This window comes from Octodon degus, unplaced genomic scaffold, assembly GCF_000260255.1.
Source record: "Octodon degus isolate 3935 unplaced genomic scaffold, OctDeg1.0 scaffold00084, whole genome shotgun sequence".
Classification (NCBI taxonomy): Eukaryota; Metazoa; Chordata; class Mammalia; order Rodentia; family Octodontidae; genus Octodon; species Octodon degus.
Window position 1 is genome coordinate 8,194,812 of NW_004524660.1, and position 7,521 is coordinate 8,202,332.

Genomic DNA, 7,521 nt, shown 5'->3' on the forward strand with positions numbered 1-7,521 from the left:
AATTCTTTTACTGCAGTGTTTTTTTCAGATTGGGTTTCCTCCCTATGTTTCTGTAGTTGATTCTTTACCTCAAATGCTATGAGTTCTGACAGTTCTTTTTTTATTTCAGGAAAGAATTGTGCTCTGATTTCCTCTATATCTTTCTACTGTTGCTTTTTTACTATCAACGCTATTATTTTGGTCTCTCTCTAGAACATTCATGCATTTGAGCCGAGCTAGTATCGCACTTGTTCTGGGTGGGCACTGAGTTTCCTCCCTATGTTTCTGCATTTGATTCTTTAATGCAGATGTTATTAATTCAGGGATTTCTTTTTTTATTTCCAATCTGAGGTCCTCTATATCTTTCAGAAATATATTTAAATGAGGAAAGAGAGAATTTTCCTCCAGACATATGGTATATTCCCTGCAGGAACTGTGCCACATACATTTAATTCATTCAGAAGTATTTACTAGGTGTTTGTTCTATGATATTGGAATAACTCAGTGGAAAAATCCGAGCAAGCACTCTTGTCCTTGTGGAGTTGATACGGGAGCAGAGGATGGCAGCCAACAGTTACAAGAAACAAACTGTATAGACCTTCTAGTAAGATGACAAGTACCATACAAAATAGCATACAGCAAAGCTTTAAATAGGTGGTCAAACTAGAGTTTATTTTCTAAAAAAAAAATAATTGGTCCAACAGCCTACTGATGCTCACAAATGTGTGAAGCTTCTACACAGAGGAAACAACTAGGACACAGTTCCTAATCTGGGAATTACTCACTGAAGAGCAGCAGCAGAGAAGCCACCATGGCAAAGGGGGGAGTACAAGCGAAGAAACCAGAGAAGAAATGGGTCAGAGAAGAATGGAGCACTGCAACCCTTCATGAAGACTGTCACATGCGCTGCACAGAGAAGTGAAATTATCTGATGTGTTTCAAAAGGGTGGCTCTGGCTAGTGCACTGAAAAGGGACTGTGAAGTGACAAGGGCAGAAGTGTGATGACCAGCGAGGCGGTGATGCCAACAGCCCAAGGAGAGGTCCATGCAGTGTGGCGGAGATGTGGTAGCTTACCTCAGTGTAGGAGCAGGTCCTGGTCAGAGTGAGACGTGCCCAAAGCCTGGAGAGTACTGGGGGAGCCTAGCAGGATTTACTTTCAGATTCAATGTAGGTAGAGGAGAGAGGACAGAGCTGAAATTGATGCTAAGAGCTTTGGTGCTAGCCAATGGACTAGTGATTTAGTCAGAAATTGAGATAAGAAAGACAATAAGGGAAGATTTTGTTGAAGTAGGGGCATTGCAGAAAAGATGAGACATTGTTTTGCATGTGCTAAGAAAGGATGCCAGAAAGAAAGGTTAAAAGGTTCTTGGTCTTTTTCTTGGCTGCAACAGCCATGTATTTGCCAAGCCAGCAACAGTCCAGAGTCTTTCTTTCGTCTTCGCACATCTTCATCAGTTCTGCCGTGTATTTGCTCATTATCGATCTGAAGTCTGTGGCAAAGGAGCCTTACATTACATTGATTCTGAGTGCTGTGTAGTCCTGAATGATTGAAACTTATCACATACTTATTTCCTTAATGTTCCAAAACATTTCTCTCTCCAAGTATTAAATATGAATGCTATTTTGCACTAAATAAGGAAGACAATTATGTTGAGAATTACCTAATTGCATGGAGGATAACAGGTAATGACCCACCTTGGGAGCTTTATTTATTTCTTCCTTTTCCTGGAAGAGCTCCATGTCTTTGACTGTCACTAAGTCTTTGGCCCAACTATGATTTTAGAAAATAAACCCTACTATGATGGCCCAATTGAAAATCCACCTTCCCAGGTAGTTGCCATTCATTTTTTGCAAAATATAATTCCATAAACAGGTACAGCTGATTTGAAATGTATATTAACATAAATATATACAATGTTTAATACATAAAATTTTGGTACTCTAAAGGCTGAAGCTATTCTTTATACATAGTTTTCTTAATTCTAAGATATATAATTCTAAGATATATATGCAGGTATATACTCATATACAAACATATGCACACATTTTACTGAAAGCAAATTATTTAGGCAAGAAAAGTAAATGAATTAATTAAAATAATACCAGTAGTTTATAAAATGAAAGAACAGATCAACCCTTCGAAAATACAGTAACTGTCCACTTCAGGCATGTATGTAGGCTTTGAATCTACTTTTTAAAGAAGTATTAAACGAAGCACACCAATTACCCAAAGAGTCATCTTTCCTTTTTTGATTCTGGGGTTTCATTCCTTAGAATTCTAATGGAAAAGGCAGGGCATAAATGAAGACCACGGAGCTCTTTGGACATTCAAGAACTCTAAAGAGGGAATATGTTATTACTTTTCCAATAGTAATTTGTGGGTTTGAGAGAGAACACATGTCAAAGGAGAACTCTCTATGGATTCAGAGGGAGATTACAATATAAAATGTACATAATTATGCACTCTTGTGCAGGCCAGCGCCCGCAGAGGAAGGACATATACTTAGAGGGGGAGAGAAAAGAGCAAAACCTTCAGCTGCTGCTCACCTTTTTCAAAATGGGCAAATATGCACTTTTGATTTCCATAAATGGTGAGCTTTTAGCTTTCCCAGATGCTTCCATTTGTTTTTCTTTTTTGCCTTGATTTGGTGTTAAGGGGTGCCATTTCTGCATATGGCAGCCGCTGTCATCTACATTTTCTGTTACAGTCAGCAATAGTCTGAAAATAGCACATAGCAAATTTCAGAAATAGTTCATATTTGAAGTAAATTTTATTAAAACGTGTTTCTGTAAGTGTGTTCGATTTATATTAACTAGCGTTGTTCACCACTCAGTATGGCTGACTTATTATTTAAACTTTATCACAGTAACAGACATAGGAGAAAAGCATTGCATGTGTGGCTTGGGCACGAGTCAGCTGCAGGCACACACCTTCCGGGTGTCTCAGCATGCACCCCTGGAATGCGAGGGACTATGGCACTGTTTCTACACCCCCTTAAGGTCGGAGCCACTCCGCGGGCAGGCAAGGGGTCCCATCTAACATGTCTTCATGTACTGAAAAGGTGGAAGGAGAGCTGAGTGAGGGTCTCAAGCGATGCCATCAGTAGCCAGGATCACTGCACTTCACCCTGCCCTTGGTGGCTTACCTTCTCTGTCACCTGCTGCCAACATTCAGATGGCTCAGAAGCTGATAGAAAGTACTGCTTTGCAAATAATTAGGCAAGATCTCCCTTTGCAATATTTCCTTGCACCGAGCCATATGTGTTCCTGGATTAATCAGTGGGTGTAGGGAAATGCACGGATTCCACTGCAAGATTGGTGGCCGATCTCTGCAACTAGAGGGGGTTTTGGCCGAGGGTGAAGGGACAGAGGGTACCCAAGGCAGTCATGTGTGTGGTTCCCAGGTATACGGTGAGTAAAGGGAGAACTACAGAAGAAAAGCTCAGGAATTTTTAATGTGTGGAAAACAAAATACTTCTCAAGAAACATCAATAAATTCCCTTCTCTTTTTGATTTTCTTCTGCTCGTAGTATATACCATCAGTTTCCCCAGCCAAAACCCTCAGAATAGTTTTTACACAGCCTTCTCTCTTGGCATGGTTGCCACATTTGGTCAATTTATCTTCATAATGTCTTTTGCATCTGGACTTTTCTTTCCATTTTCACTGCCACAGCTCAGAGTGAACTATTATTAATTTTTGCCCATATAGCACTTTTGCATTGTAACAGATCTTCCAGCCTTTTGTTTTCTTATTTTTAATCATATGCATTAAACTTCATTTTTTTCTCACTCATGTTCTTAAAATTTCTCAAACACTTGTGCTTTGGTGTTACACTGTAAAGACCGCTGGCTATCCCATTCTTTCTGTCTAGTATCCAGGAACAATTTCAAAACTTTTCTTCAGTTTATTAAATGTTTTCCTGGCTTGTGAGTAAAGAGTTATTCAAATTTGAATTGAGCACACTCTTTAAGATTCACTACGTCTCTACAATTCTGTCAGTAAATGAACATTATCTAACTGAGCTTTAGAGATATTGAAGTTTTTATACAATCTGAAGAGAAAACAGAGTATGTTGCGAAGTTTTTATTTAGGAAAAATGATAAGGTGCAAAAATTGTTTCAGAAATATTAGTCTGTTAAATTGAAGGAAACGTTGAAGACATACAGAACAGTTTAAAATTACTGTCATGATGATGGTGTGATACTTAAGCTCTCACCCTTTGGGGATGAGAGCTTAAAAGGGATAACTTATTTTGCCTTGCTTTGCCATTTATATTTGACACCATTAAAATTTTTTGTATATCTCTCTCCACTGCTGGTGGCAGTAGCCCGCTCACAGCAAATCTTCAGTAAAGGCTGTGAAAAGCAGTGAACCAAATCGTGTGATGGATGCTATTAGGAGAGACTTTTAGTTTGAATTAGTGAGAAAGTATGCAACTTAAGAAATTAAAAACTACTTTTTTCTTTTAACAAATATCTTTTTCTTCTTTGTTATTTTTTCTCTTTTTTTCTTTTTCCCTCTTTGTCCTCCCCGTCCTCTTCTTCCTCTTAGTCCTCTTTTTATTTGTTTTTTTTTTTTTTTTTTTTTTTTTTTTTTTTTTGTTTCAGAAGAAAGGCAGTTGAGATAGCTCAGCCGTCTAAAGCACCTGCTTGGCAAGTGTAGGCAAAGCGCAGGAACCAAGGTTCGATCCCCCATACCACATGCCAGGCTAGCTTCGCCCCCAGGGTGAGCAGAGCTGGCCACAATAAAAGGGGCTTCCTCATGGCTGCTTTTCTCAGAGAGGTCCTGTCATAGCTGAAGAGTTGATTTCCTTGTGATTTTTCTATTTCTTAAGATAACATGCTGAAGATCAATAACAATAATGGTCCTTCCTTTTCAAATAATAAATATTTACACATCTTCAAAAGAAAGACAAGTGCCATAAATTGTAATGTTTCTGAATTCATCTGGAAGACTAAACCTTGTTTTATTTACTAGAACCTGGGGACTTAAATTCCTCATTTACTTTCCTGTGCACACCAGCACCACAAAACGTGCAGTACTTTAGACACAGAGATGCGTGCTAAGGTTCACCGTCACATGTGAGTGGCATGTACTGACCACTAGCGAGACTTTGCAGCTTATAAGACAATTTACTTCTGCGTGTGTGGTACTTGAAATATCTTTGTGAGGTAAATGTGAGAAGTATTTTGAGCTGTATGTCGCTAAGCAATGAAAGCTCGGGTGTCGTGGAGCTGCACTGGTAGCTTCGCCGCGATTGCATTCAGCCTTCATGGGTCTGGCCTTTCTCCCTCGTGGGGAATTGGGCTTTGCCTTTTCTAACCACGCAGTCTGAAGGGCCGCAACTTCACGGGACCTTCACTTCCCCGGCCACAGGGGTCCTCCAAGATTCACTACCTGCTGCAGAGGCTCTTGGAAAAGTGATTGCTTTTATCTATCATGGCCAGCTAGAGTTCTTTCTTCCTTGGAATTTAAAATCATAGTCATGAGAAAAGAGAAAGTGTGAGAGATGAAAGGATGAGTTGACACAGTCAGCGTATCTCCACTTATTATGCGGAAATGGATGAATCAGGCGCACGGAAAGTGTGGAAATGCTAATGAAAGGCCAACCTCCAAAATACCAGGCCTCTCCTCGCCCCCTTCTGTTTTTACCCATTATAATGGTTAAAATTTGTGTATAATAACAAATTCCCCTTTGTTTACCATAACTGACTTATGATGTCTTTCTTTTGTAGGGACATTCATTAGCAAAGTTCTTGAATGGCTATTATCAAAAAATCAACCAAGAAGAAATGCTGGTGAGGCTTTGAAGACAAGGTGATACTCCTCTACTGCTGGTGGGAGTGCAGACCGGTACAACCAACATGGAAATCAGCATGCAGATTCCTCAGAAAAGCAGTAGAGGTCCTATTCGGTCCTAGCTATTCCCCTTCTCAGTATTTTCTCAAAAGAATTAGCAGCACTGGAACACAGTGATATATGTGTACCCATGTTTATAGTAGCACAGATTGTAGCAGCTAATTCTCAGTACCTTTTTTTTTTTTTTTTTTTTTTTTTTTTGCAGTACTACCAGGGATCAAACTTGAGACCTTGTGCTTGCCAGGCAGGTGGTTATGCCATTAAGCTATCTCCCCAGCTGTAGCAGTTAATTCTTGCAAACAACATAAATACCCATCAACTGATACACACAAGAAACAAGATGTGGGTCTATGCACAATGGAGTATACTCTGCCACAAAGAAAGACAAACTTGAGAGCTTTATGGCTAGATGTGTGGGCCTTGAAACCATACTCATAAGTGAAATAAATTAGGCACACATCATCTCAGTGGTGTGAGAAATTGAAAGTGTAAATGTCTTAGTTACCTTTTACTTGTTGCTGGGACAAATACCCGACACTCAAAATGAAGGAAGGAAAGGTTTATTTAGCTCACAGTTACTGGAGGGTTCAGTCCATAGTCCACTGGCTCCAAGGCCAACCACAGCAGTTTTACAGCAGAAGAGGAGCAGCCGCTGCGGCGTCCTTCTAGCGACCGTCCTCCTTCTGCACTGACTGCAAAGCCCGGCGCTGCACAGTGAAGGTCGGAGCTCCTCTGCAGTGGCGCTGCTGCGAAGGTCAAGCTCCTCTGCAGACTGGGACTTCTCCGCCGAGGCAGACGGCAGGAAGCCTTTCCCAGTTCCTGGCGAGGCCCCCACTCTGAGAACTACCAGGGCCCATTCAGCCAAGTTGACACAATGTATCAACTAACACAGTAAATAAGAACCAAAAAGCACAAGAGATGCAGTGAAATTGGAAGAAATTGCTCCAAAGAAAAGGGGAATTAGAAGGAGGGGTGGGGCGAAAAAGAAAAAGGGTGAAATGCAAACAAAGCCTTGCAAGTAAGGAGGGGAAAGGGTTGAAAGTGGGGAAGGGAGTGTAAGGAATGAAAAAGGACACACTGAGGTATGTGTGTATTATGTACAGGCACAAGTTTTTTTGAGGAATGCGATCATTGTGTATACCTAAATAGTACCAATAAGCTTAATTAAATTTAGGAAAACAAAAATTATTTATATTAAAACAATACAAATCAGATGTCTAGCAGCATTTAGTAAAAGCTAAATCCTGGAGTCAATCTAATTATCTGGTGTGTGAGGAGGTTCCATTTCACCCAGCTGTTCCCCTTCTTGGTGTCTTCCCGAAATAATCAAAAGTATCAGAGCACAACGGTACGTGCACCCCAACCTTTACACAACTAAATCATGGAAACAGCTCAAACACCCACCAAGTGGTGAGTGTGGATAGACGTGGTTTCTTTATACAATGGGATCCCACTCAGCCCTAAAAAGGATAAACTGGAGACTTTTCTAACTAAATAGATCTTGAGATCATACCCTTCAGTGAAGTAAATCAGACACACGCTTAAATACCGCATTGCTCTTCTGTCGTGAGAAACTTAAAGTATAAATAAGGACAAAAACTGTGTGATACTCTGTGTAATAGATGCTATGACATAAGAAGGAAATGTTCGAAAGGGAAAGAGAGCCAAGGAAGGGGCAGAG